General features: G+C 39.7%; 1 protein-coding gene and 1 non-coding gene across 7 annotated transcripts in view; one reads left to right on the top strand and one right to left on the bottom strand.

Moving 5' to 3' along the window:
- The window catches only part of WDR33 (WD repeat domain 33), a 108,734-nt gene extending 87,456 nt beyond the window's left edge, over nucleotides 1-21,278 (bottom strand). For 5 of the 6 annotated variants that reach the window (XM_030324751.1, XM_030324750.1, XM_030324753.1 and 2 more), the window contains exon 1: nucleotides 21,134-21,217. The gene's annotated coding sequence lies outside the window, so the exon portion shown is untranslated. Of the gene's footprint in view, nucleotides 1-21,133 lie in introns of all 6 variants that reach the window. The other variant, XM_030324749.2, reaches the window with a different exon arrangement.
- Nucleotides 306-412, top strand: LOC115522513. The gene has a single exon (XR_003971419.1). It is a non-coding gene; the product is annotated as a U6 spliceosomal RNA (small nuclear RNA).
- Nucleotides 21,279-27,948: the final 6,670 nt, after the last annotated feature.

The following is a 27,948-nucleotide window of genomic DNA, read 5'->3' as shown; positions in this document are numbered from 1 at the left end:
TTCAGAAAACCATTCTATGATTTAATAGAGATGAACAAGAGGCAAACAAAAAATGTCTTACAAAAAATTTTGTCTTGCAAAAAAACCTTTCAGTCAAGTTCACAGGCATAAGCACCAGAGAGGAAAAAAAAAAAGACTATTACTTCAACCTATCTGTAACATGAAATTTTATATAACCATTTAAAATCTTGAAATATTTTAAACAAATTGCACATGATCTAATGTTAAGTGGAAAAATCAGATTGAGAATAATTACAATTACTTTAAAAGAACCATACACTTTTGCGCAAAAGCCAAAAAAATAGGTGCTCACTTCAGCAGCACATATACTAAAACTGGAACAATACAGAGAAGATTAGCATGGTCCCTGCACAAGAATGACACACAAATCCGTGAAACGTTCCGTATTTTAAAAGGGGGGGGGGGGGCAGAAAAATGGGAAAGAACACATAAGAAAGGCAACAAAGCATGGGAGTTATGGTAAAATTTTGCTGTCTTCTTTATACCTTCAGTTTTTCTAAGCTGTCCACAACAGATGTGGATTACTTTTACAAGAGGGTAGGAATGGTGTTTTCTTTTTAAAATGCTCTTCTGGGGGCACCTGGGTGGCTCAGTCATTTGGGTGCCCAACTCTTGATTTCACCTTGGGTCATGATCTCACAGTTTGTGGGGTCCAACCCTGCATAGTACAGAGCCTGCTTGGGACTCACTCCCTCTCCCCTGACCATGTTCTCTCTCAAGTGAACAACAACAACAACAAAACTCTTCAAAAAAATAAAAATGCTTCTCTAATATCTCTAACTTTGCCAAATACTCCCACAACCACTGTTAACTACAACCAAACCACTGTTAGTTAATATATTCCTATCTGATGCTCTCAATTCTTTTTGTTAATTTATTCTTACCTATTATGCTCAATTTATTCAGCAGTCTTTGAACTCCCAAAATATACTATGCATAATCCTAGAAAGCATACATCACACTGGTAAAACACACACACACACACACACACACACACACACACACACACACACATTATCTTTCTACCTAAACTTCAAATTCCTTGTAAGCAAGGACGGCACTGGGTTTTAAGTTTTTTTTTTTTTTAAGTTTATTGATTTACTTTGAAAGAGAGCATGGGGGAGGGGTAGAGAAAGAGGTGAGAGAGAAATTCCAAGCAGACTCTGCACTGCCAACAAAGCCCAATGCAGGGTTTGATCTCACAAACCTGAGAGATCATGACCCGAGCTGAAACCAAATGTCAGACACTTAACCAACTGAGCCATCCAAGCGTCCCAAGGACTGAATGTTTCTTTTTTTTTTTTAATGTTTATTTCTTTTTGAGAGACACACACATACAGAATGAGCAGGGGCGGGGGAACAAATAATTCAAAGCAGGCTCCAGGTGCGGAGCTATCAGCACAGAGCCTGATACGGGGCTTGAACTCACAAGCTGTAATGTGACCTGAGCTGAAGTCGGAAGCTTGACTGACTGAGCCACCCAAGTACCCCGGACTGAATGTATCTCTGTATTTCCAATGCCTTGCATACAGCCTGGCACATATAAAAATTGTCATATATATATATATATATATGTTAAAATATATACTTAACAGGGGCGCCTGGGTGGCTCAGTCGGTTAAGCATCCGACTTCGGCTCAGGTCATGATCTCGCGGTTCCCGCGTTGGGCTCTGTGCTGACAGCTCGGAGCCTGGAGCCTGTTTCAGATTCTGTGTCTCCCTCTCTCTCTCTGACCCTCCCCCGTTCATGCTCTCTCTCTGTCTCAAAAATAAATAAACGTTAAAAAAAAAATTTAAAAAAAAAAAATATATATATATACTAACAGAAAATCACCATTGGAACACCCAATAATACTTGCTGCAGACAGGATCCACCAATGGATTAAGAAAATTCGTAGGCAGAAGTTTGAGAACAGTATATTTTACATAATTCCAAAGTATCTACTCCAAGATACTTACTAATTACAAATGAAAAAACAGTAACTATGCAGTAGAGAACCAGCAAAGTATCTGCTCAGAGAACAACATTAATTGTTGTTTCTATATTACAGAGAATGAGCTAAGAGAATTTTCACCAGATTGAAAGGGTATGTTCCAGATAGTCAAAACTTAAAATACAGAATATGTGTTGCACATATAAAATAAACATTTTGAGGTGGTGACACAATCCCTGAGATACACAAAAAGATAAAGTCCATTTGCCAGAATACTATAACAGAGACAACTAATGTAAACAGCCCTCTTAACTATCCATCAAGAGCCTTCTGTATATATACTCATGTATATTAATACAGCCTTCTGTATTAATACTCTTGGATGGGTGCGTCTGGGTGGCTCAGTCCGTTAAGCATCCGACTCTGGACTTTGGCTCAGGTCATGATCTCACTGTTCATGAGTTCGAACCCTGCATCAGGCTCTGCCCTGACAGTGTAGAGCCTGCTTGGGATTGTCTCTCTCTCTCTCTGCGCCCCTCCCTGGTGCTCACTCACTCTCTCTCCCCCTCTCAAAATAAATAAACTTTAAAATAAATAAAATAAAGGGGCGCCTGGGTGGCTCAGTCGGTTGAGCAACCGACTTTGGCTCAGGTCATGATCTCACAGTTCATGAGTTCAAGCCCCACACTGGGGCTCAGAGCCTGGAGCCTGCTTCTGATTCTGTGTCTCCCCCTCTCTCTGCCCCTCCCCCACTCATGCTCTGTCTCAGAAATAAACATTAAAAAAAATTTTTTAATAAATAAATAAATAAATAAATAAATAAAAATAAAAAGGACAACTGCTCTAAATAAACAAGACATACAGGGCCTGGAGCCTGCTTCAGATTCTGTGTATGTGTGTCTCTCTCTCTCTACCCCTCCCCCACTCTCACTCTGTGTCTCTCAAAAATAAACAAACATCAAAAAAAATTTTTTAAATAAACAAGACTTAGGAGCCAACCAAATCGAACATATAAACCTTGATTAGGTCCTGGTGTTTGAAAAAAACAGCTATCAAAGACCAGCTGAATGTAGAACAGATATTACATAATAATAGGGAACTATGACTAATTTTCTTAGATACGATACTGCATGTTACTACTGCATGCTGAAGCAATATGTGTCATGTCTGCAATTACTCTCAAATGGTTCAAAAACATGTGTGTATGTATGTATGTATGTATGTATGTATGTATGTATGTATAGACAGAATGTTATGGATTAAATTACATTCCCCCTCAACATCCTTAAATTGAAGCCCTAACCCTTAGTACCTTACTGGGTACTAGGGTCATTGCAGATGTCATTAGTTAGTATGAAGTCATATGGAGTAGGATGAGCCTGTAATTCAACGTGATTGGTGTCCTGATAAAAAGGGGAAATTCTGGACTTCTAGCCTCCAGAACTGTGAGAGAATAAATGCCTTTTGTTTGAAAAAAAAGGGGGGCATGGGGATTTGGACACACGTAAAGATTGGAGTTATGCCAGCACAAGCTAAAGAACTACCAGAAACTAGGAGAGAAACCTGGAACAGATCCTTCCCTAACATCTTCAGAGGGAACAAGGCCCCACTGATACTTGATCCCAGACACCTAGTCTTCCGAAATGTAAGACAATAGGGGCACCTGGATGGCTCAGTCCATTAAGCATCCAACTTCGGCTTAGGTAGATCTCACAGCTTATGAGTTCAAGCCCCCATCAGACTCTCTACTGTCAGTGCACAGCCCGCTTCAGATCGTCTGTCTCCCTCTCTCTATGCCCCTCCCACACTCACATTCTCTCCTCAAAAAAACCTCTTCGACCTCAGCTGCAGCAATTTCTTACTTGACACATCCCCAAAGCCAAGGGAATTAAAAGCAAAAATGAACTATTGGGACCTCATGAAGATAAAAAGCTTCTGCACAGCAAAGGAAACAACAAAACTAAAAGGCAACCAATGGAATGGGAAAAGATATTTGCAAATGACATATCAGACAAAGGGCTAGTATCCAAAATCTATAAAGAACTCACCAAACTCAACACCCAAAAAATAAATAATCCAGTGAAGAAATGGGCAGAAAACATGAATAGACACTTCTCTAAAGAAGACATCCAGATGACTAACAGGCACATGAAAAGATGCTCAATGTCACTCCCCATCAAGGAAATACAAATCAAAACCACACTCAGATATCACCTCACACCAGTCAGAGTGGCTAAAATGAACAAATCAGGAGACTAAAGATGCTGGCGAGGATGTGGAGAAACGGGAACCCTCTTGCACTGTTGGTGGGAATGCAAACTGGTGCAGCCACTCTGGAAAACAGTGTGGAGGTTCCTCAAAAAATTAAAAATAGACCTACCCTATGACCCAGCAATAGCACTGCTAGGAATTTACTCAAGGAATACAGGAGTGCTGATGCATAGGGGCACTTATACCCCAATGTTTATAGCAGCACTCTCAACAATAGCCAAATTATGGAAAGAGCCTAAATGTCCATCAACTGATGAATGGATAAAGAAATTGTGGTTTATATACACAATGGAGTACTACGTGGCAATGAGAAAGAATGAAATATGGCCTTTTGTAGCAACATGGATGGAACTGAAGAGTGTTATGCTAAGTGAAATAAGTCATACAGAGAAAGAGAGATACCATATGTTTTCACTCTTATGTGGATCCTGAGAAACTTAACAGAAGTCCATGGGGGAGGGGAAGAAAAATTTAAAAAAAAAGAGGTTAGAGAGGGAGAGAGCCAAAGCATAAGAGACTCTTAAAAACTGAGAATAGGGGCGCCCGGGTGGCTCAGTCGGTTAAGCGGCCTACTTCGGCTCAGGTCATGATCTCGCGGTCCGTGAGTTCGAGCCCCACATCAGGCTCTGTGCTGACAGCTCAGAGCCTGGAGCCTGTTTCAGATTCTGTGTCTCCCTCTCTCTGACCCTCCCCCGTTCATGCTCTGTCTCTCTCTGTCTCAAAAATAAATAAACATTAAAAAAATAAAATTTGAAAAAAAAACTGAGAACAAACTGAGGGTTAACGGGGGGTGAGAGGGAGGGGAGAGTGGGTGATGCGTATTGAGGAGGGCACCTTTTGGGATGAGCACTGGGTGTTGTATGGATACCAATTTGACAATAAATTTCATATTAAAAAAATAAAAAATAAAAAAAATGTTTAGTGGGAGGGGGGATAGGCTAGATGGGTAGGGGCACTAAGGAATCTATTCCTGAAATCATTCTTGCACTATATGCTAATCTGGATATAAGTTTTAAAAAATAAATAAATAAATATAAAACAAACAAAAAATGTTTAGAGGGGCACTTGGGTGGCACAGTTTGATGGGCGTCTGACTCTTCATCTCAGCTCAGGTCATGATATCATGGTTCATGGGTTCCAGTCCCACATCAGGCTCTGCACTGTTGGCGTGGAGCCTGCTTGGAATTATCTCTCCTTCTCTCTGACCCTCCCCTGCTTGTGATATCTCTCTAAGTAAATAAACTTAAAAAATAAAATAAAAAACAAATAAATGTTTAGAACTGTAAAACAATAAGTGACTATTGTTTTTTTTTTTAACGTTTATTTATTTTTGAGACAGAGAGAGACAGAGCATGAACAGGGGAGGGGCAGAGAGAGAGGGAGACACAGAATCCGCGGGGCTCGAACCCACGGACCGTGAGATCATGACCTGAGCCGAAGTCAGACGCCCAACCGACCAAGCCACCCAGGCGCCCCAATAAGTGACTATTGTTTAAGCAACCCAGTTGTGTTATGGCCGCCTAGCAAGCTAATAGAAAAAGAAACTACACCAAAATTGTAATAAATGTTGAATCTAGGGGGCAAGTATATGGTATTAACTACTTTCAACTTTTCTGCATATCTAAAATGTTTAGTACCTCAGGTAATACCTTAGAAATGTGTGAATATTCTGTTCTCTAATAATCAACCATTTAGTAGCCATTGATGATACTCACCTGAATAAAAGGAGCTTTGTTTATCGATATATCCATAAAATAGCTTGCTGGGATTTTGACTTGGATCACACTGAATCTACAGATCAAATTCAAAAGAACTGACAGCTTGAACAATATTGAATCTTCCTGTCCATGCAGTATGGAATATTTTTCCATTTATTTAAGTATTATTTGATTTCTTTCAAAGAGTTTACAGCTTTCCTCATGCAGATTTTGTACATTTTTTTAAGATTAATATCTAAGGGATTGGGGGGGGTGCTAATATAGATAGCACTGCTTTATTTCCAGATTCCAACTGTTCGTTGCTGGTATATAATAAAGCAATTGGCTTCTGTATATTCATCTTGTATTTTGAAACCTCGCTATAATCAATTAGTTACAAAAGATACTTTGTTAACTCTTGAAATTTTCTACATAGACAATCACATCTGTGAACAAAGACAATTTTATTTTTTTCAAAGAGCTTAGTTTATTTTTTTCTAACTTTATTTATTTTGGGGGCGGGGGGGGGGGGAGCACGCACAAGGCATACGGATGCATGGGGCAGGGAGAGAGACAGAATCCCAAGCAGGCTCTGCAATGTCAGCACGGAGCCCAACCTATGGCTCGAATCCACAAACTGTGAGATCATGGCCTCAGTCAAAATTCAGAGTCAGACACTCAACCAACTGAGCCAGGTGCCCCGAACAAAGACCATTTTAATTCTTCCTTACCAATCTGTATACCTTTTATTTCCTTTTCTTGTTTTACTGCATTCTCTAGGACTTCCAAGACAATGCTGAAAAGGAGTGGGGAGCAGGGACATCTTTGCCTTGTTCCAGATCTTAGCCTTTAATTTCTCACACTATTAAAGTATGATGTTAGCCATGGGGGTTTTAGAGATGTGCCATATCAACTTGGGAGAGACCCCCTCTATGTTTGGTTTGCTGAACATTTTTATCATGAATAGATACTGAATTCTGTCAAATGCTTTTTTGCATGTATTAATATAAAGCATGATTTATTAATCTATTAATATAATATGAATTTTCTTCATATAATCATATGATGTGATAAAGTACATCATTTCATTTTTGGATGCTAAACCAGGCTTGCATACCTGAAATAAATCCCACTTGGTCATAATGTGTGTAATTCTTTTTATTTACCGTAAGATTCATTCAATTTGCTAATATTCTGTTGAGGATTTCTGCTTTTATGTTCATGAGAGATACTGATCTGTAGTTTTCCTCCTGTATGGTCTTTATGTGGTTTTGGTATTAGGGTAATGCTGGCTTCATAGGATGAATTAGGAAGTATTCCCTATTTTCTGGAAGTATTCCTTCTATTTTCTGAAAGAGACTATAGAGAATTGGTAGAATTTCTTTCTGAAGTGTTTGGTAATGACATTATGCTAAGTGAAATAAGCTAGCCACAAAAGGATATAGTATAATGTCTCTTATACGAGGTTTCTAGAGTAGTCAGATTCATAGAGATAAAGTAGATTGGTTGTTGTCACGGACTAAGGGAGGGAAGAATGGGAAGTTAGTTTTTAATGCATACAGAGTTTCAGTTAGGGAAGTTGAAAGGGTTCTGGAAACAGATGGTTGTACAATATTGTTAATGTATTTAATGTCCCACAAGTGTATATTTAAAAAGGTTAACTACCACTGGGAGAAAAGAATGAAGTTAAATTGTCAATTCTACACTAAGCATGTTTTAACCAAAACAAACAAACAAAGCTAGACATGGAACCTAGCAGGTATTCAATAACTATGTAATGAACTAGTGGCTTTAATAAATGTGTACTAAAGGATTAATTTTTAAATGCTATGAGAGGGAATACTATGGGAAGAAACAAGAATTAATGAGCGCGGAAGCACAGATGTAAAACAAGTTTCAAGTGAATTCATTTATGCAGTGATAGGAGCACCTGGGTGGCTCAGTTGGTTGAACTATTGTTTTCAGCACAGGTCATGATCCCATAGTCATGCTCAGGTCACACTCTGCACCGAGTGTGGAGCCCACTTAAGATTTTCTTTTTCTTTCTCTTTCTCTCTCTCTCGTTCTTGCTCTCGCTCTCTCTTCTCTCTCAGGGCACCTGGGTGGCACAGTCGGTTAAGCAGTCAACTTTGGTTCAGGTCACGATCTCGAGGTTCATGGGTTCGAGCCCCGCATCAGGCTCTGTGCTGACAGCTCAGCCCCTCCCCCACTTGTGCTCTGTCTCTCTCTCTCTCTCTCAAAAAATGAATAAACATTAAAAACATTTTTTAAAAAAAGATCCTCTCTCTCTCTCCCTCCGCTCCTCTCTCCAACTCATGCTCTCTCTTAATAAAAATTTTAAAAATTATGCAGTGATTAAAAAAAGGAATATACCAACTGGACAACAGGCAGAGTGAAACAGCAAAAAGAATAAAAGGCCTCTGTTCTAATGGAGACACAACTGACATATAACACCAGATTGGTTTTAGGTGCACTTAAGTTTTTAAAAGTGGTTCATGGACAGGGTAGGTGTTAAGAGTGAGCAGCAGAGGAAGTTCATATATTGGAGCTGAATTCTGAAATTCCTGTTATGTCAACTACACATGCTGAAGACATGCTAAATCTATCAAATAATGCAGGAAGCCTTAACTGGGGTCTATGGATACATAAATGGGCAAAAGGAGTTCAGTGACCCCCTCACCTCACAGCTGCAGGAATTCTAATATGAATATTTACATATTTGTCTGGGAAAAGAGTAAACAACTTTCATCAGACACCTCACGGGGTTCAAAAAAGTATAAAACTACTATTGTGGACAATGATGAGTCAATCCAAGAAATGTGAATGATAAAATTTGAATTTTAGAAAGATAAATTATCCTATGCAATTTTAAAGGAGGAATAAGAGGCAAGAAAAGAATTAACTCAACTATAATAATCAAGGAAGATGTACATATCTTTTTACCAAAATCTCTCACTAAATTTTTCAGTCTTCACAAATTTTTTTTAAATCTATGGTTTTTACCTATACAAAACAAGATTCTAATGGACTGCCCTTGAGATCTACTTTAAATAATGTATTCAATGAGCTGCATAACATTTTACTATGCAAAAATTATCCCAGAAGAATGATCAAAAAGGGGCAAATTAGTGATTTTATTTTATTTTGAGAAAAACAGAAAGAGTGAGCAGAGGAGGGGCAGACAGAGTGGGGGAGAGAGAATCCCAAGCAGGCTCTGTGCTGTCAAGGGCTCTATCTGTGGGTTTGAACTCAAGAACTATGAGATCATGACCTGAGCTGAAACCAAGAGCCAGATGCTCAACCAACCGAGCCACCCAGGAGCTCCCAAATTGGTGATTTTAAATTCCCTTCAATACTCATGCTGAAGAATGACTCTTCATCACTTACTGAAAAGCAACATCACTCAAAAAAGCAAAAATCAGGGGTGCCTGCTGGTTCAGCAGGTAGAACATGTGACTCTTGATCTCAAGGTTGTGAATTCAAGCCCCACATTAGGTGTAGAGATTACTTCAAGTAAAATCTTTATTTAAAAAAAAAAGCAAAATACCAGGGCACCTGGGTGGCTCAGTTGGTTAAGCGACCGACTTCAGCTCAGGTCATGATCTCATGCTCCATGAGTTCGAGCCCCGCATCGGGCTCTGTGCTGACAGCTCAGAGCCTGGAGCCTTCTTCAGATTCTGTGTCTCCCTCTCTCTGCCCCTCCCCCACTCATTCTCTCTCTCTCTCTCTCTCTCTCTCTCTCTCAAAACAAACATTAAAAATTAAAAAAAAAAAAAAGCAAAATCCATAATACATGTGTTGATGTGAGAGAAACAACTATACTCAGACACTAATGGGGTACATACTTTGACCAAGCAATCCCATGTCCATGAATTCACCCCTACACAGGCAGAGCACTTTCTGCAATAACAAAGACTGGAAACCACCTGTGTCTGTTAAACAGAGGACTAGTCAAAGTAAACCATGAAATATACATACAGTGCATATTACGAAAACTACCATAAAGGAGGTAATTCTATTTAGGATCTCCAAGATAAACTGTTAAGTGAAAAAAAGGGAAGTACAAACCAACATATAGAATGTTACTGTGTGTGTGAAAAGCAATAGAAAAAGGAACACATACACATCTATAGTGCATAAATTTGCTATATATACCTCACATTACTTTGGAAGATTTCACAACAAACTGATAAAGATAGCTACTGCATAGAAGAAAGAAGATAGTTGCAAGAAGACAGATCACTGCACATCCTCTTGTACTTTTCAGTTTCTTAACACATGTATATAGCACATAAATGAATGAATAAATACACAAAAATGAAATAACTTATAAAAGTAATGCTACCAACTGTAGTGTTAGTGTTATGAACATGGCCAGACACAAAACTGGAAATGTCTACTCTGGGCACAAAAGCGACATAAAAAATATAACTGGTAGAGCATTGGGTAGAAAATGTAGGTGAAGGGGGCCTGGGTGGCTCAGGTGGCTCAGTCAGTTGAGCGTCCAACTCTTGATTTTGACTCAGGTCATGATCTCACAGTTCATGAGTTTGAGCCCCCCCACATCAGGCTCTGCACTGGGGATGTGGAAGCCTGCTTGGGATTCTGTCTCCCTCCTGCCCTCCCTCTCTCTCTGTGCCTCCCCAGCTCTCTCTCTCAAAATAAATAAACTTAAAAAGAGAGAGAAAATGTGGATGAAAAAGACTCTTATTAATAATACCAACTACAATTTGAGTATATGAAACATAGGGAGGCACGGGGCTACATTTGGGATGTGAGGGTGGGTGGCTGTGTGTGTTTCCATGTGTATAAAATCTACTAAGAAATATTCTCCCAAATGCAGATTTAAAGACTGAAAATCATCACATTACTAAAATAAAAATACACCAAAGTCCTCACCAGTAACCAATTCTGAACAAAGCTATTTGTGACAACTTAAGGACCACAAACAATGTGACCACTTAAATCCTGATGGAAGATTTTCCTATTTTAGACTCTTTTAGGTATGTAACTTGTCATTTTAGCTCTCTCCCAAAGACAATGAACCAAACAGCCCTTCCAAGTTATACTATGAAATGCTCTGGGTTTTTTGTAAAGGGGGAATGAAGAACACTAAACTGGTATTCAGGTGACCTGAATTCTGCCACCGTGTGCCTACAAACAAATTTAATCTCTTCAATCCTGTTTCTTTATCTTCAAATTAAAAAGTCTAGATTTGATGACCTTCAAAAGTAAAACAATTCTATAATTTCAAGATTACACAGGGAGCAGGTAAGAATTTTCCTAAATTTCGTTCAGCTCATTTTTCATCTAGCTTAACAACTGAAGGTAAAAGCACTTAACAGAATACCCAAAATCATTCCCAAAGCAACAATCCCTAAAGACATGGTCCTGAATATTTCAAATTTGTCAACAGCAAGATAAACTGACATGCTCAAGGCTTTGAATGTTTCTTGATTTTGGACCAGTTCTCGGTTTCTAGTTCTTACCCATATTGGCCTAAAAGCCTAACAAGTTCCTCAGTATTTGGCATTTACGGTGTCTTTAATTACCCTATGACACACACTATCTCAATTTGTATTTCCCTCCAACCCAGTCTGGACCTCAAAAATATAGTGGTTATTAAGGACACAGTAAACTGAGAGTTAATCAAATATTAAAAGTGAAATTAGGGGCACCTGGGTGGCTCAGAGTGTTGAGCGTCCAACTCTTGATTTTGGCTCAGGTTATGATCTCATGATTTTTGAGTTTAAGCCCTGTGTTGGGCTCACGCTGCCAGTGCAGAGCCTGCTCAGAATTCTCTCTCCTCTCTCGCTGCCCCTTCTCCCACTCGCATGTGCACACACACACTATCTCTCTTTCCGAATAAACTTAAAAAAAATTTTTTAACAATAAAAATGAAGTTAAAAAAATTTCACTAATGGAGCACCTGGCTGGCTCAGTCAGTAGAGCATGCACCTGTTAATCTCAGGGTTGAGTTTGAGCCCCATGTTGGGGGTAGAGATTACTTAAAAATAAAAGCTTTAAGAAAATAAAAATAATAAATAAATAAATTTCACCAATGAAATATATATCCTTCCTTACCCTTTATAAAATAAAGGTTAAGTACAGTTATGTAAAACTGCTTTTATTAGAGCCAAAACTGAAGCTTATAGATTTCTAACCACAAAGTAAAGCCCTACAAGTTTCTAACCAAAAAGTCAAAGTCCTACTCATATTTACCCTATGGACAACACACATTCTTGGTGGGGTAAATCAAATGCTTGACCAATTGCTAACTGCATCAAATACAGCAAATATATAATATATTCATGACTATGAGACAAAGCCTTCTTAAGATATAATGCCAAAAGCACAATCAACAGAAGAAAAAATAAATTGGACATCATCAAAATTACTTTTGTGCTTCAATAATACCATCAAGAAAGTGAAAAGACAATCCATAAAATGAGAGAAAATTTCTGCAAATCATGTATCTGATAAGGGACTTGCAGCATTTACAATATATTCAGTAATAATAAAAAACAAATAACCTAATATTTTAAATGGGCAAAGTATCTGAAAAGAGACTTCTCTAAGATATATAAATGGCCAATAAGCACATGAAAAGATGTTCACCATTATTAGTCATTAGGAAAATGCAAATCAAAGCCATGAGATAACACTGCACATCCATTAGGGTAGCTATAATCTAAAAGAAGGCAAATAACACGTGGTGGTGAGGATAAGGAGAAACTTTTTTTTTTTTTTCAACGTTTATTTATTTTTGGGACAGAGAGAGACAGAGCATGAACAGGGGAGGGGCAGAGAGAGAGGGAGACACAGAATCGGAAACAGGCTCCAGGCTCTGAGCCATCAGCCCAGAGCCCGACTTGGGGCTCGAACTCACGGACCGCGAGATCGTGACCTGGCTGAAGTCGGACGCTTAGCCGACTGCGCCACCCAGGCGCCCCGAGGATAAGGAGAAATTCTAACCCTCATATACTGCTGATAAGAATATGAAATAGTACAGTCTTTTGAGAAAACAGATTTGGAATCTCCTTAAATCCCAAATACAGAATTACCATAACAACCAGCAATTCCATTCCTAGGTATAATGCCAAGAGAACCGAAAGCATTATGTCTACACAAAAACTTGTATGCTATTATTCATAACTATTATTCATAACATTATTCACTATTTTTCGTAATAACTTGGAAGTGATAACAACCCAAACATTTTACTTACTAGATTACTGGTTAGTCAGATGGAAGAGACATACAGGGCAAGGTATGTGGGAAAAGGGTTAGAGCATCCACATCCACTGACTCACCAAGCTACCCAAATCTCTACACAATCACCAAATTGGAAGCTTTCTGAACCTCATCCTTTTGGCCTTTTATGGAGGCTTCTTTACCTAGGCATGGTTCACTAAATCACTGGCCACTGGCAACTGATCCTACCTCCAACCTCTCTCTCTGAGGTTGAGAAGGTGAGACTGAAAATCCAACCATCTAATCACTTGGTTGGTTTCCCTGGCAACCAGCCCCTATCCCACAGCTTTCCAAAAGTCAGCTCCTTAACATAAATACAGTGTGGTTCAAAGAGGTTTGTTTTGAATGTCAAGACACACATCACTCTAATCACTTAGGAAATTCCAAGAGTTTTAGGAGCTCTGTGCTAAAAACTGGACAAAGATCAAATATGTATTTTTATTATAAATCACATTATCATGGGGTGGGTGTGGGGGAAGGGGGAAGCTCTGAATTGATATGGAATGATTTCTTGAATATATTGTTAGGTGGAAAAAGAACAAGGATCACACACAGAAATGGGAAACATCAAACTTTCCAACTTTTGCACAGCAAAGAACACAATTAAGAGAGAAAAGGCAACCTACAGAATGGGAGAAAATACCCACAAATCACATGCCTGATAAGGGGTTAGTATCCAGAAGAGGTAAAGAACTCCTACAACTCAACAACAAAAAATCAAATAATCCAATTAAAATTGGGGCAAAGGATTTGAATAGACATTTCTCCAAAGCTGATATACAAATTGCCAACAAGCATATGAAAAGATGCTCAACATCACTAATCATGAGAGAAATGCAAATTAAAACCACAATGAAATATCACCTCACACCTAACAGAATGGCTACTATCAAAGAAACAGAAAATAAGTGTTGATGGGGATGTGGAGAAATTGGAACCCTTTTGTACTATTAGCAGGAATATAAAATATAAAATGGTATGATCGCTATGGAAAACGGGATGGAAGTTGCTCAAAAAATGAAAAATAGGGGCGCCTGGGTGGCTCAGTCAGTTAAGCATCTGACTTCAGCTCAGGTCATGATCTCACAGTTCATGGGTCTGAGCCCCGCGTTGGGCTCTGCAATGACAACTCAGAGCCTGGAGCCTGTTTCCGATTCTGTGTCTATCTCTGCCCCTCTCCAGCTCATGCCCTCTCTATCTCTCAAAAACAAATAAACGTTTTAAAAAAAAATTTTTAATGAAAAATAGACTACCATATGATCCAGCAATCCCACTTCTGGGTATATATTCATAAGAATTGAGGGGCGCCTGGGTGGCTCAGTCGGTTAAGCGGCTCACTTCGGCTCAGGTCATGATTTCGCGGTCCATGAGTTCGAGCCCCGCGTCTGGTTCTGTGCTGACGGTTCAGAGCCTAGAGCCTGTTTCAGATTCTGTGTCTCCCTCTCTCTTACTCTCCCCCGTTCATGCTCTGTCTCTCTCTGTCTCAAAAATAAATAAACGTTAAAACAAAAAAAAATTTAAAAAGAATTGAAAACAGGATCATGAAGAGATATTTGGACACCTCCATGCTCACAGCAGCACTATTCACAATAACCAGAAAGTCAATGAGCCATGGATGAATGGATAAATATAATGTGGTATATACATACAATGGAATATTGTTAAGCTGTAAAAAAGGAAGGAAATCTTGCCACATTCTACAACATGGATGAGCCTTGTGGACATTATGGTTAAGTGCAATAAGCCAGCCACAAAAATAATGCATGATTTCAACCATATGAGGTATCTAAAATAGTCAAACTCCTAGAAACACAAAGTAGAATAGCCACAGGCTGGAGGAGGGGGTAATGGGGAGTTGTTCCATGGGTACAGAGTTCCAGTTTTATAAGATGAAGAAAGTTCTCAGATCTGTGGCACAACAATGTGAATATACTTAATGCTACTAAACTGTACGCTTAAAAATGGTTAAGATGGTAAATTTTTTCATCACAATTAAAAAAAGGTCACAAGTTTTTACAGAAAAGAAAAATAAGAATACACACATACATACATTGGGTGAGTGAGAATTGTAGTGGAGAGCCTAGAGACAGAACCAAGACTGAAGTAATTCTTTCAGTACAGTCTTAAATTGTAAACCATGTACATATTTGATATATTACAAAATTAAATCGATTGGGTGCTGGGTGGCTCAGTCGGTTAAGCATCCAACTTCAGCTCAGGTCATGATCTCACAGTTCGTGAGTTCGAGCCCCACAGCAGGCTCTCTATCAGCACAGAGCCTGCTTCAGATCATCTGTCCCCCTCTCTCTCTGCCCCTCCTCCCCTGCTAAATCTCTCCCTCCCTCTCTCTCTCTCAAAAGTAAACAAACATTAAAAACAAAAACAAAAAACAAGAGGGGCTCTGGGTGGCTCAATCGGTTAAGCATCCAATTTCATCTCAGGTCATGATCTCACAGTTGGTGAGTTCCAGCCCCACATCAGGCTCTGTGCTGACAGAGCCTGGAGCCTGCTTCAGAGCCTCCATCTCCCTCTCTCTCTGCCCCTCCCCTGCTCTTGTTCTCTCGCTCGCTCTCTCACTTGTTCTGTCTCAAAAATAAAAACATCAAAAAAAAAAAAACAAGAGAGAGAAAAAACAATATAGGGGTGCCTGGCTGGCTCAGTCAGTGGAGCATGTGACTCTTGATCTCGGGGCTGTAAGCTCGGGCCCCACATGGGGGGTAGAGATTACTTAAAAATAAAATCTTTAAATGGGGTGCCTGGGTGACTCAGTCGGTTAAACGGCCGACTTCGGCTCAGGTCATGATCTCACAGTCCGTGAGTTCGAGCCCCGCGTCGGGCTCTGTGCTGACAGCTCAGAGCCTGGAGCCTGCTTCAGATTCTGTGTCTCCTTCTCTCTCTGACCCTCCCTCGTTCATGCTCTGTCTCTGTCTCAAAAATAAACAAACATTAAAAAAAAAATTTTTTTTAATTAAAAAAAATAAATAAAATCTTTAAAGGGGTGCCTGGGTGACTCAGTCGGTTAAACATCCAACTTTAGCTCATGTCGTGATCTCACAGTTCCTGAGTTCTAGCCCTGCATCTGGCTCTGTGCTGTCAGTGCAGAGCCTGCTTAGGATTCTCTCTCTTCCTCTCTCTGTCTCTGACCCTCCCCTGCTCATTCTCTCTTTCCCTCCCTCTCTCTCTCCCTCCAAATAAATAAATTTTAAAAATTTTAAAAATCTATAAAAAATAAAAATTAAAAAAATAATCAATGCCAAAGACTTAATGCTAATTGCCTCAGGCACAATAATGGTATCGTGTTTTTAGTACTGCCTTAGATGGAGTCAGGCTTGAAATAAAAATGCTTAAAGTGTAGAAGAATGACACTATTTTTAAAAGATGCATCCTGGGGCATCTGGATGGCTCAGTTAGTGAAGCATCCAACTCTTGATCTCAGCGCAGGTAATGATCTCATGGTTCATGAGTTCAAGTCCCATGTCAGGTTCTGCACTGACAGTGCTGAGCCTGCTTGGGATTCTCTCTCTCCCTCTCCCTCTACCCCTCCCTCTCTCTGCTCTGCAATCCCCCCCTCCCCATGCACATGCATGCGCTCTCTCTCTCTCTCTCTCTCTCTCAAAATAAATAAACTTTAAAAAAAAAAAAAAAGAGGCATCCTGAGGTGTTTAGGGGACAAATAGCATGGCATATGCAATTTAATTTCAATTGGTTGTTGAGAGGGGACGTAGATAGCTAAAGCAAAATGGTTAAGTGTTAGTAACAGGTAAATCTAAATGGAAGGTAATAGATATTCATTCTTTCAACTTTTCTGGATGTTTGCAATTTCTCATAACATAAAAAGATAAGAAAGTTACCAGAATATCCCACATCCAAAAAAGGAGAAATGGCTCTTAAAAGTATCTTCCTAAGTGGGACAGTGAATAGAGCAGGAGCCTATAACAAACTCAGCCTCAAGCACAATTTTACATTTATCATCCCACCCAAGGACCTACTCAAAATGGGTAAGGCATAGTGCCAGGTACTAAAGGACACAAAGTAACAGAAGGCAGTCACACAGACCCTAGGCTAACTGGAGAGAGGAATTATAAATAAATAAAAAGGAGAGCCTGGGTAGCTGAGTGGGGTTAAGTGTCATACTTCAGTTCAGGTCATGATTTCACGGTTCATGGGTTCAAGCCCCACGTCAGGCTCTGTGCTGACAGCTCAGAGCCTGCAGCCTGCTTTGGATTCTGTGTCTCTCTAGCTCTGTGCCCCTCCCCCACTCACGCTCTGTCTCTGTCTCTCTCAAAAACAAATAAACATTTAAAATGTTTTTAATAAATAAATACATGAAAAGTTTCTGAAGACCTTATTAATGGGATGAGATTTAGCTGGATTTTGAGGAATGGATAGGTTATGAATAGTCTAGAGGAGGAAGACAGGCAAAAAGTTAAAGCCAAGGAGTAGAAATAAACCAGATCTGTGTGAAATGAATCCCAGTAGAATCATGAGAATAGTTTTTGTGGAAAATTCACTCACTTCTATAAAACAATTTTTAGAATGCCATGGTTTTATGAATACAAAAATGTAAGGCAATGAAGGATCTGCCTTCAAAGATCTCACAAAGTAGTGGAGAAGATACACAATCAAAATACATTAAACAGAGATATGTACCAAATGCTTTAATAACACAGGGAAAGGAATAGTTTACAAGAGAATGAGACTGTCAAGTCTTTAATAAAGATATCTGAGTTAATCTTTAAGAACTGAAAAGTGGAAGGGAGGCAAAATAGGTGAAGGGGAAAAGGTACAAACTTCCAGTTATAAAATAAGTCATGGGGATGTAATGTACAACATGGCGACTATATTTAATAATACTATAGTGCATATACGTAGATCCTAAAAGTTATCACAAGAAAAAAAAATGTGTAACTTTCTATGGTGACAGATGTTAACTAGACTTATCGAGGTGGTCATTTTGCAATAGATATAAATACTAAATCATTATGTTTTACACCTGAAACTAATATCGTGTTACATGTCAATTATACCTCAAAATAAATAAATAAATAAATAAATAAATAAATAAATAAATAAAAACACCCTACAAATGACTTAGCCAACTAAATTCAAGTAACAGAAAGAAAAATGCCAAAATTTATTGAATGCTTACTACATTATCATTTTCTTTCACCTTTGAGATAACTATTATAATAACTAACACTTTCATATGTAAGGAAACTGATGTTCAGAGTTTCATTACCTGACCCAATATTTTAAAAAAAGCTAGTTAGGGGCGCCTGGGTGGCGCAGTCGGTTGAGCGTCCGACTTCAGCCAGGTCACAATCTCGCGGTCCGTGATTTCGAGCCCCGCGTCAGGCTCTGGGCTGATGGCTCAGAGCCTGGAGCCTGTTTCCGATTCTGTGTCTCCCCCTCTCTCTGCCCCTCCCCCGTTCATGCTCTGTCTCTCTCTGTCCTAAAAATAAATAAACGTTGAAAAAAAAAAATTTTTTTTTAATAAATAAATAAAAAATAAAAAAAAAGCTAGTTAGTGGTAAGCCTGGCATTCAAACCTAGGTCTTTCTGATGCCGGAAGTCAAGCCCTTTCCAACACTACCCAGCTCTGAGAATTTATAAGCATTCAAATTATGAATATACGGTACAATACAAACATTATGAAGTCAGTCAATTTTCACGAGAAAATACTACATAAAACAATCAAGGACCAGAAATAGAGAAGTGTAATTTGGGGAATATTTTCCAACATACTTAAGAGCTTCCATGTCTAGGACTAATGTAAATCTTTCGCAATGGGGACACAAATGTTACCAGCCACAGTGTGTGTTCAAGGAGGAAAGTTTTTAAACTATGTCACTGTCAAAGACAAAAGATAAAATATCTTGAAGCATTAAAACTATGGTCAGGAGACCTACTTGTCACAACACATTACACAGCAACAGAGAAACTTTCACCATTCGACAAAAAAAAAAAAAGAGAAGAAAAGAAAAACAGATATAACCTCTCTTACAAGCAAAAATTTCAACACAAAATCTTGGAATGTTCTGGAATCTTAAAAGAACAAATCTGCAGTGTTTAAGCAAGTTGTAAGTTTATGGTATTTAATTAATTATTCTTTGATAATAAAGATTTCTAATCTGCAGACTACAAATAATACCACTTTATCTAAAAACAGTACTAAGACCCCTAATTTTTTGCTAAGCAACCTCAAAAGGATTACATATATATTCATAAGTGAGACTTTCACTAATATTTCTGTCAATATATCTGTTGTAGTTTGTTTTTTTTTTATTTTTATTTTTTAATAAAAAGCCCAACACTGGGTTTGAACTCACGACCCTGAGATCAAGAATCAGATGCTTAACCGACACACAAGCAACAGATTTGTTGTAGTTTTAAAGCTTTGCTATAACCTTACTTTCCTACTCTGAAATATGAAAGAGTTTGGAATTTGGCAATAAATAACAAGTTTTTCCCAAAGCAATGTGAAATATGGACTTATTACTTAGCAAAGAGAACTGAAAAAATACATTAAGTGGTTAGCAAAAGTATAATTAAAGCCTTAGATCAAGACAAATTTGTGATGGCAAAATCTGACCTTTAGTACTTTTCACCAAAGTATGTAAGTTAAGCCATCAACATCATAGATAAGAATTTATTTGTAACTACATCATGGTGATGTAAGGTCAACTTTCTATCAATATTCTTACCACGAGTACAAAAAGAGAAAACTTTTCCGTAAAGTTCAATGAAACAGGCTAAAGAGTAACTGCAAGCCTCTGCCAAAAAAAAAAAAAAAAAAAAAAAAATCGTTCCAGTTATTTTATCTTCCAAGCAAGGAGACCAATTAAAAACTGCAAAAGTATCTTATGGCGATTAAAGATGGGTGTCAAATGCAATTAAGATTAGGAAAAGAAAAAGCCACCATGAGAACAATTAACATGTTTCCTTTTAACAGTCTCTAAAAGTTTTGTTTTAAATAGATCTACCATTGCATCACGTTCACAGGCAAAAATACTGCATACACTCTATCTCCAGAGGGTACTTAAAAGTCAACTCAGCGCTCCCAAAAGGTATTTCTTTTAACACCGGCTTTTTTTGTTCATACTCTAATGTCTTCCAAAGTTCCTAAACAGTTAAGATAATGTCATCTGTGCAGAAATTACTTAAAAACATTCTTGACAAGTTTTCTACAAATAACAAGTACTTTTCTGATCTGATTTAAACAGATCCAATTACGAAATTCCCTGTCGACCCACCTTCCTCTTACAACGGAAGGGTCACTAACCACAAGGGTGACAAGAGAGTATTAGTATTTCTTTAAAAGAAAAAAAAAAGCAAAAATCCTAAATACGTAGTTGTCAGGAAGCAACTTAAAACCGGAGATAAAGAGGGAGTTACTGTAGGCACACTTGCAACTAGCGTGATCGAAAGCAAGCAAAATAGGAATGTAACTATTCCAAAGGAGAAGGGTTTTTGCCCGTCAAGCTGTAGACCTATTACAAACACCAATTTCAAGACACGATAATATCGAGGCTAAACCTGCTGCTGTTTCACAGGCTTCCCATTAACTTCCCGTGACCCTTGAACCAAAAGCCGCACTCCATTCAACTCTCGGCTCGGCCCCTTCCACTCCCGCCCCAAATTTACGTTTAACGCGCTTCCCTTCTCCAAACTTCACGTCTTATCCGTGGCCTACCCTACCTACGTCTTCTCGTCGCCAGTCAGGGGCCTTACTTCCACCATGCCCTCCTTTTCTGGTCTACCTCAAGCCTCCAGCTCCCTCCCCTAAAAGTCGACCCAGCCTCAAAGGGCCCTCCCGACGACGATGCTCCCAGTTCTCCCAACCTGTCCCCAGGCGCCCCTCTAGGCCCCCAAAGCACGCAACGGCCGAGCTTGAAAATGGCGGAAAGTGCCATCGTCTGCAGCAAGCGAGCAGTCCCGTGCCGCCGCCGCACTCACCCTCCGGCGCTGAGCAAAGCTCCTAATGAATGGCGAGCGAAGAGTTCGTCTCCACCGCCGGGAAGGTCTCTCGCATCTAGCCTCTTCCCTCCTCCCCTCTCAATCCCTCTCCTCCAAAGGAGCAACCGCCATCTTCCCCTACGAGCCACCGAGCGCACGCCCTGGCGTCACCACGCACCGTCGGACGTTACTACGTCACTCGCGCCTGGGGCGCCTAGCTCGGTCGGCCTCCATCTGCGCAGGTGCGTAGGTGAGGGGTGGGACCTGGCCGAATCCCCTTGCGGCTTGCCTGAGGGCTTCCTTTGTTCCCGCTGAGCGGAAGTCAGCGCTGCCAACGGAGGCGCGGCGAAGGTGTTAAGCGGTGCTGATTTTCTTCGCGCTGTGAGCTAAACTTAATGCCCTCAAGAACACCCAGTTTTTCAGGGTTTGAATAAGAAATTTGTTCGGGGGCGGAGTGGCAGTTCCAGCGTGGGGCCTAGAGTGAAACTGTGGGCAAGGCACTTGGCCATGCTAAGTCTATTTATCCGTGAAATTGGAGTTCCTGCCTGCTAGTATTTTCAGCATTTAAATGAAAGCACTTAGCTTAGTCAAGCGTGCAGCTGGAGTTTATATCACCCCAGTGCAAGTCGGGCCTCTTAGTGTGACTCCCTTCCTGAGAGTCAGACCAAGTTATAAAAGCTGAACCATGTGGTACGACCACTTTGAAAAACATTTAACAGTGTCTGTTGGAGCTAAGTTTATACTCACTCGGCGTGTGACCCAGCAATTGGAATGAGGGCATACATCTAATAGAGGCTTGTACAGAAGTGTGCATAGCAGCTTTGATCAGAATAATCGATCCATCCAATGTCCATCAGTGCTGCTGCATGTAAATGAACCGTAGTGTGGTTATAGAGTGAACTACATGAAATAAGTACTGATAAACACAACTTGGATGAATGTCACAGATGCCGTTAAATCAGGGGCAAAAGAGGACAGGGATGATTCCATTTATATGAGGTTCACAATACAAATTCCAAACAAATGGTCTTCTAACTTTTGGGAAATAATACGACAATGTGAATAAAAAATTTTTTAAATGTTGGGCAACTGGCTGGCTCAGTTGTTAAAGCATACAATTCAATCTCAGGGTCGTGAGTTAGAGCCCCATACTGGACAGAGACATTACTTAAAAAAATAGAGGGGCATCTGGGTGGCTCAGTTAAGCATCCAACTCTTGATTTTGGCTCAGGTCATGATTTCATGGTTCATTAGTTCAAGCTCCACATCAGGCTCCATGCTGACAATGTGGATCTCTGGCTTGGGATTCTCTCTCTCTCCCTCTTTCTCTCTTTCTCTCTCCCCCCTCCCTCCCTCCTTCAAAGTAAGTAAATAAATAAAAATAAATAAATATGGGGCACCTGGGTGGCTCAGTCAGTTAGGCATCCAGCTTCAGCTCAGGTCATGATCTCGCAGTTTGTGAGTTTGAGCCTCATATCAGGCTCTGTGCTGACAGCTCAGAGCCTGGAGCCTGCTTCAGATTCTGTGTCTGCCTCTCTCTCTGCCCCTCCTTTGCTCGCTCTCTCTCTCAAAAATAAATGTTTAAAAATTTTAATAAATAAATAACAAGGTTTCAAAATGAAAGACTTTTATAGGCAGATGGGATTGGGAACAAGGAAATTAGACAAAAAAGTGGATTAGTTATGGCAAAGTCACTTTGCTTTAGAGGATGGCAAAGGTGTATCAGGCAAATTACCTAACTAGTGCTGATAGATGATTCCTGAATGACTGCTTGAAGATCCCACTTCTGGGGGTGAACCGAAACTATACTTACGTCTTGTTTTGGTGATGTGGGGCTAAATTTAAGTGACTCCATTTTATGGTGGTCTTGTTTTTTAACACTAGGATATATGAGGGTGTATATCCCCTTAGAGGATATGGTAGAGGTGGAAATGAGAGGAGCAGGGATGATGGCTGGTGTGAAGGAACTCATAATTCAGTCAATAAACCACTATTTAAGCCATAAACAGTACTGCCCTGCATTTCCTCTAACATCCAAGCACAGAATGAACCAGATCTCAAAGAGTTCCTTGCAGTACAAGAGACAAACAATTCCAGTTCCATGTCGTTAGTGTAGGATAGGATAGCAGGAACACTGAAGGACAGTCCAGTCAGGATGGAATGCAGGATTCTCGGAAGCTGAAGTTGGATAATGGAGTCAGGAGAGTGACCTTAAGGCATCCACCCTTAAGTAGAATTCTAAAGGTAGAAAAGAAAAATGACAAGCAAGTGGCCCGTTCCTAGATATTACAGCTCCAAGTGGTAGGGAAGGCATTCAAGCATATTAAAGTATCCTGATCCTTGAAGAGTCTTAAGATGCGCTGCATTAGAGGATCAATCTAATCATAAGTAAAAGCTATTCATACCTCTAATCTTGTGAGTCATGCCAGGAAAATGGTTTTGTTTTAATATTTTATTTTTAAGCAATTTCTACATCCAACATGTGGCCCAAACTTACAACCCTGAGATCAAGAGTCGCACATTCTACCAACTGAGCCAGCTAGGCGCCCCAGGAAATTTGTTGTTATTGTTTTTAAGTTTATTTATTCATTTATTTTGAGAGAGAGAGTGCAAGCAGAGTCACGGCAGAGAGACACAGAGAATCCCAAGCAGGCTCCACACCGTCAGTGCAAAGCCCAATGCAGGGCTTGAACTCACAAACCATGAGATTATGACCTGAGCTGAAAGCTCAGTGATGCTCAACCAACTGAGCCAGCCAGGTGCCCCATGTTTTTTAAATTGACTAGGAGAGGGGCGCCTGGGTGGCGCAGTCGGTTAAGCGTCCGACTTCAGCCAGGTCACGATCTCGCGGTCCGGGAGTTCGAGCCCCGCGTCAGGCTCTGGGCTGATGGCTCAGAGCCTGGAGCCTGTTTCCGATTCTGTGTCTCCCTCTCTCTCTGCCCCTCCCCTGTTCATGCTCTGTCTCTCTCTGTCCCAAAAATAAATAAACGTTGAAAAAAAAAAAATTTAAAAAAAAAAAAATAAATTGACTAGGAGATAACACCACAAGTATACAAACAGTCATATTCTATAGAATTCTATACAAGTGATCTATCTCCAAGAAAAGTTATTAAAGAATAGAGGCATCAAGGTGCATGGCTGGCTTAGTCCATAAAACAGGAGTCTTGGTCTTGGGATGGTGAATTCAAGCCCCACATGGGTCATAAAACTTACTTAAAAAAAAAATAGAGGCATGGAACTGTTACAGATTGATTTATCAATTAGAGACTTAAGAAAAAAATTCAGCTGAGCAAAATTGAAGATCTAATTGGCTTTGTTAAGCTGCTTATGAATCCTGCAGCATCCCATCCAGCAAATACAAAAGAACTTCAAGGAGCTATACAAAAGGAAGGGTTTTAGGGGCGCCTGGGTGGCGCAGTCGGTTAAGCGTCCGACTTCAGCCAGGTCACGATCTCGCGGTCCGTGAGTTCGAGCCCCGCGTCGGGCTCTGGGCTGATGGCTCAGAGCCTGGAGCCTGTTTCCGATTCTGTGTCTCCCTCTCTCTCTGCCCCTCCCCTGTTCATGCTCTGTCTCTCTCTGTCCCAAAAATAAATAAACGTTGAAAAAAAAAATTTAAAAAAAAAAAACAAAAGGAAGGGTTTTATAGACAGAAATGGGGTAGGATAGTTAGCAAAGAAAAGAAAGGATTGTTTCAGATAAGATCACCTTCCCTTGGTGGAGTGAGAAATCTTATCAGGTGAAATATCTCAACTTCCTTTGGGAGATGGAGAGGGACCCTGTCACAGTGTTGGGAAGGAAAAATTTTCCATACCCTTCAAGATTCTTCTAGCTAGTCTAAGAATAAAATTGACATGAAACAGATTAAGAGGAGGAAAAAGCCGATTTAATTACATGTGCAAGAAGGCCCAATAACAAAATTCAGACCAAACAAATTAGCAGGGCAGGCAGTTTTTGTAGTTTTTACACAAAGAGACAATAAATCTTTGAGGAATTGACAGGACAAAGAAAATTCATGTTCATGAGCTTCAATTAGTAAGGAATTTTATTTTTATTTAAATTTTAGCTAGTTAACTTACAGTGTAATACTGGTTTCAAGGCATAGAATTCAGTGATTCATCACTTACATACATACAACACCCAGTGCTCATTACAAGTGCCCTTCTTAGTACCCATCACCCATTTAGCCCATCCCCCATCCCCCTCCCTCCATTCACCCTCAGTTTGTTCTCTGTCGTTAAGATTCTTTTGTGGAGGTGCCTGGGTGGCTCAGCTGGTTAAGTGCAGACTTTGGCTCAGGTCATGATCTCAAGGTTTGTAAGTTCAAGCCCCAGGTTGGGCTCTGTGCTGACAGCTCACAGCCTGGAGCCTGCTTTGGATTCTGTGTCTCCCTCTCCCTCTGCCCTTCCTCCACTTTCTCTCTCTCAAAAATAAATTTAAAAAAAATTTTTAAATATTCATTTGTGGTTTGTTTCCCTCTCCTTTCTTTCCCCCTTCCCATATGTTCATCTGTTTTTTAAATTCCACATAAGAATGAAATCACATGGTATTAATAAGGAATTTTAAACTGAATTTGTGTTGGGGCAGTAAATTAGTATAAAGTAGCATCATTATTTATATACCCTTCTCAGGTCTAAATTCCCTATCTCTGGTAATAAGTATATATCATTACCTCCTGGTGTAGAAAGGATGCAATTCACGAGGGAAATTTCTATCCTGTTTTCTGGAGACAAAGGGGCATCAGACATCTTTTTCAGCATTGGCTGTTTCTTAAGTAACTTTTACTTAAAATAATCAGTATGCCACGGAGCACCTGGGTGTCTCAGTCAGTAGGCTTCCAACTCTTAATCTCAGCTCAGGTTATGAACTCAAAATTTGTGAGTTTGAGCCCCACGTTGGGCTCCTACACTGCCAGCTTGGGGCCTGCTTGGGATTCTCTCTCTGCCCCTCCCCTGCTCTCTCTTGAAAGCACTTTCTCCCTCTCCCTCTCTCTCAAAATAAATAAATAAATGTAAAAATAATAAAATAAAATAATCAGTATGCCAAAGTAGCACATTTTGGGTTGGCTTAACCTTGGCCCATACGACAGATTACCTCACTGGTGCTGGCCAGAAAATCCCTGACTGACCAGGTAAGATTGCATTTCTGGAGGAAGTTGAAACAGCAATTACATTAAGTATTAAACCTCAGTTTGGCAACGTGGCCTATCATGAATAAGTGACTCCGTTTTGGACATGTGATTTTTCTTTTTAACAAAAGACATGCTAGCTAAATGCAATGTGTGGCCCTTATTTGTATCCTGAACTGAACAAATGGACTTTAAAAAAAAAAAAAAGAAAAAGTAAAAAAATTTTTGAAAAACTGGATATATTTGGACATGGATTGGGTAGATACTAGATGGCATTAAAGAACTATTCAATTTTTTACATGTAACAATGATATTTAAATCTTTTTTTTTTTTTTAATTTTTTTTTCAACATTTATTTATTTTTGGGACAGAGAGAGACAGAGCATGAACGGGGGAGGGGCAGAGAGAGAGGGAGACACAGAATCGGAAACAGGCTCCAGGCTCTGAGCCATCAGCCCAGAGCCTGACGCGGGGCTCGAACTCACGGACCGCGAGATTGTGACCTGGCTGAAGTCGGACGCTTAACCGACTGCGCCACCCAGGTGCCCCCAATGATATTTAAATCTTAAAAATCTTTTCATATTAGTTACATTCTGAATTATTTGTGTGTTAAAAGATATATAAAATGATGTAATAGGGGTGTCTGGGTGGCTCAGTCAGTTAAGTGTCTGATACTTGATTTCAGCTCAGGTCATGATCTCGTGGTTAGTGGGACTGAGCCCCACATCTGGCTCTGTGCTGACCTCTCTCTCTCTCTCTGCCCCTTCCCTGTTCACACTCATGTGCACGCATGCACACACACTCACTCTCTCAAAGAAAGAAACTTAAAAAAAAAGTTTAAAATATTCCAGTCAAGGACATCAGCAGGTATGGTTAAGTAAGGACATCCAAAAAGGCACTCCTCCATAAAAGGAATAAACACATTGGCAAAAATTTTTCAAAATCAACCTGAATTTTCAGTTTTTCAGAATTTGGGAAATTAAGGGTTTGCAACGATTGGAGGAATGTTCTTTTTTTTTTTTTTTTTTTTAATAGCTGAATATCCTTAAGGGGGAAAGGGAGGAAAGAGGGAGTTAGATGACACACGTTGGCTAGGTGATAGGCGAGAGTTCATTATACGCTATTCTGTTTTTGTGTGTATTTGAAATTTTTTTTAAATAAAAGGTTGAAGAATTGCCTCGTTGATTTGGAGGGATTAATGGCACAAACTTAAAGGTACAAAAGGGAAAACAGTGAAAAGAGGATCACTCACCCTCACACACTCTCTCACCTCATGCCACGCTTACCAAAGAGAGTACCTTTCCAAAGACACATATGTGAAAATACTGTACACAAGATTTTTTTTCTACATAAATAGGATACTATACAAACTTACCTTGCTTCTGTTGTGACAATATATCTTGACTCTTTTAATTTCTCAGTTCACACACAGATATGTCCTTCAACTTTTAACAGCTTCATGGTTTTCTGTCATATGGTTGAACAATATTTATTTAAGTAATATCTATACCCAATGTGGGGCTCAAACTCACAACCCCAAGACCAAGAGTCACATGTTCTTCCAAATGAGCCAGCCAGGCACCTCTGAACAATCATGTAATGAGTGCTCTGCTCTATTGATAGCACTTAGGTAACTTTATATATATATATATATATATACATATATATATATGTATTTACATATATATTT

Source organism: Lynx canadensis, chromosome C1 (genome assembly GCF_007474595.2).
Source record: "Lynx canadensis isolate LIC74 chromosome C1, mLynCan4.pri.v2, whole genome shotgun sequence".
In the NCBI taxonomy this organism is placed as follows: Eukaryota; Metazoa; Chordata; class Mammalia; order Carnivora; family Felidae; genus Lynx; species Lynx canadensis.
The sequence above is the reverse complement of the archived record's forward strand: the minus strand, read 5'-3'. Positions and strand labels throughout refer to the sequence as shown.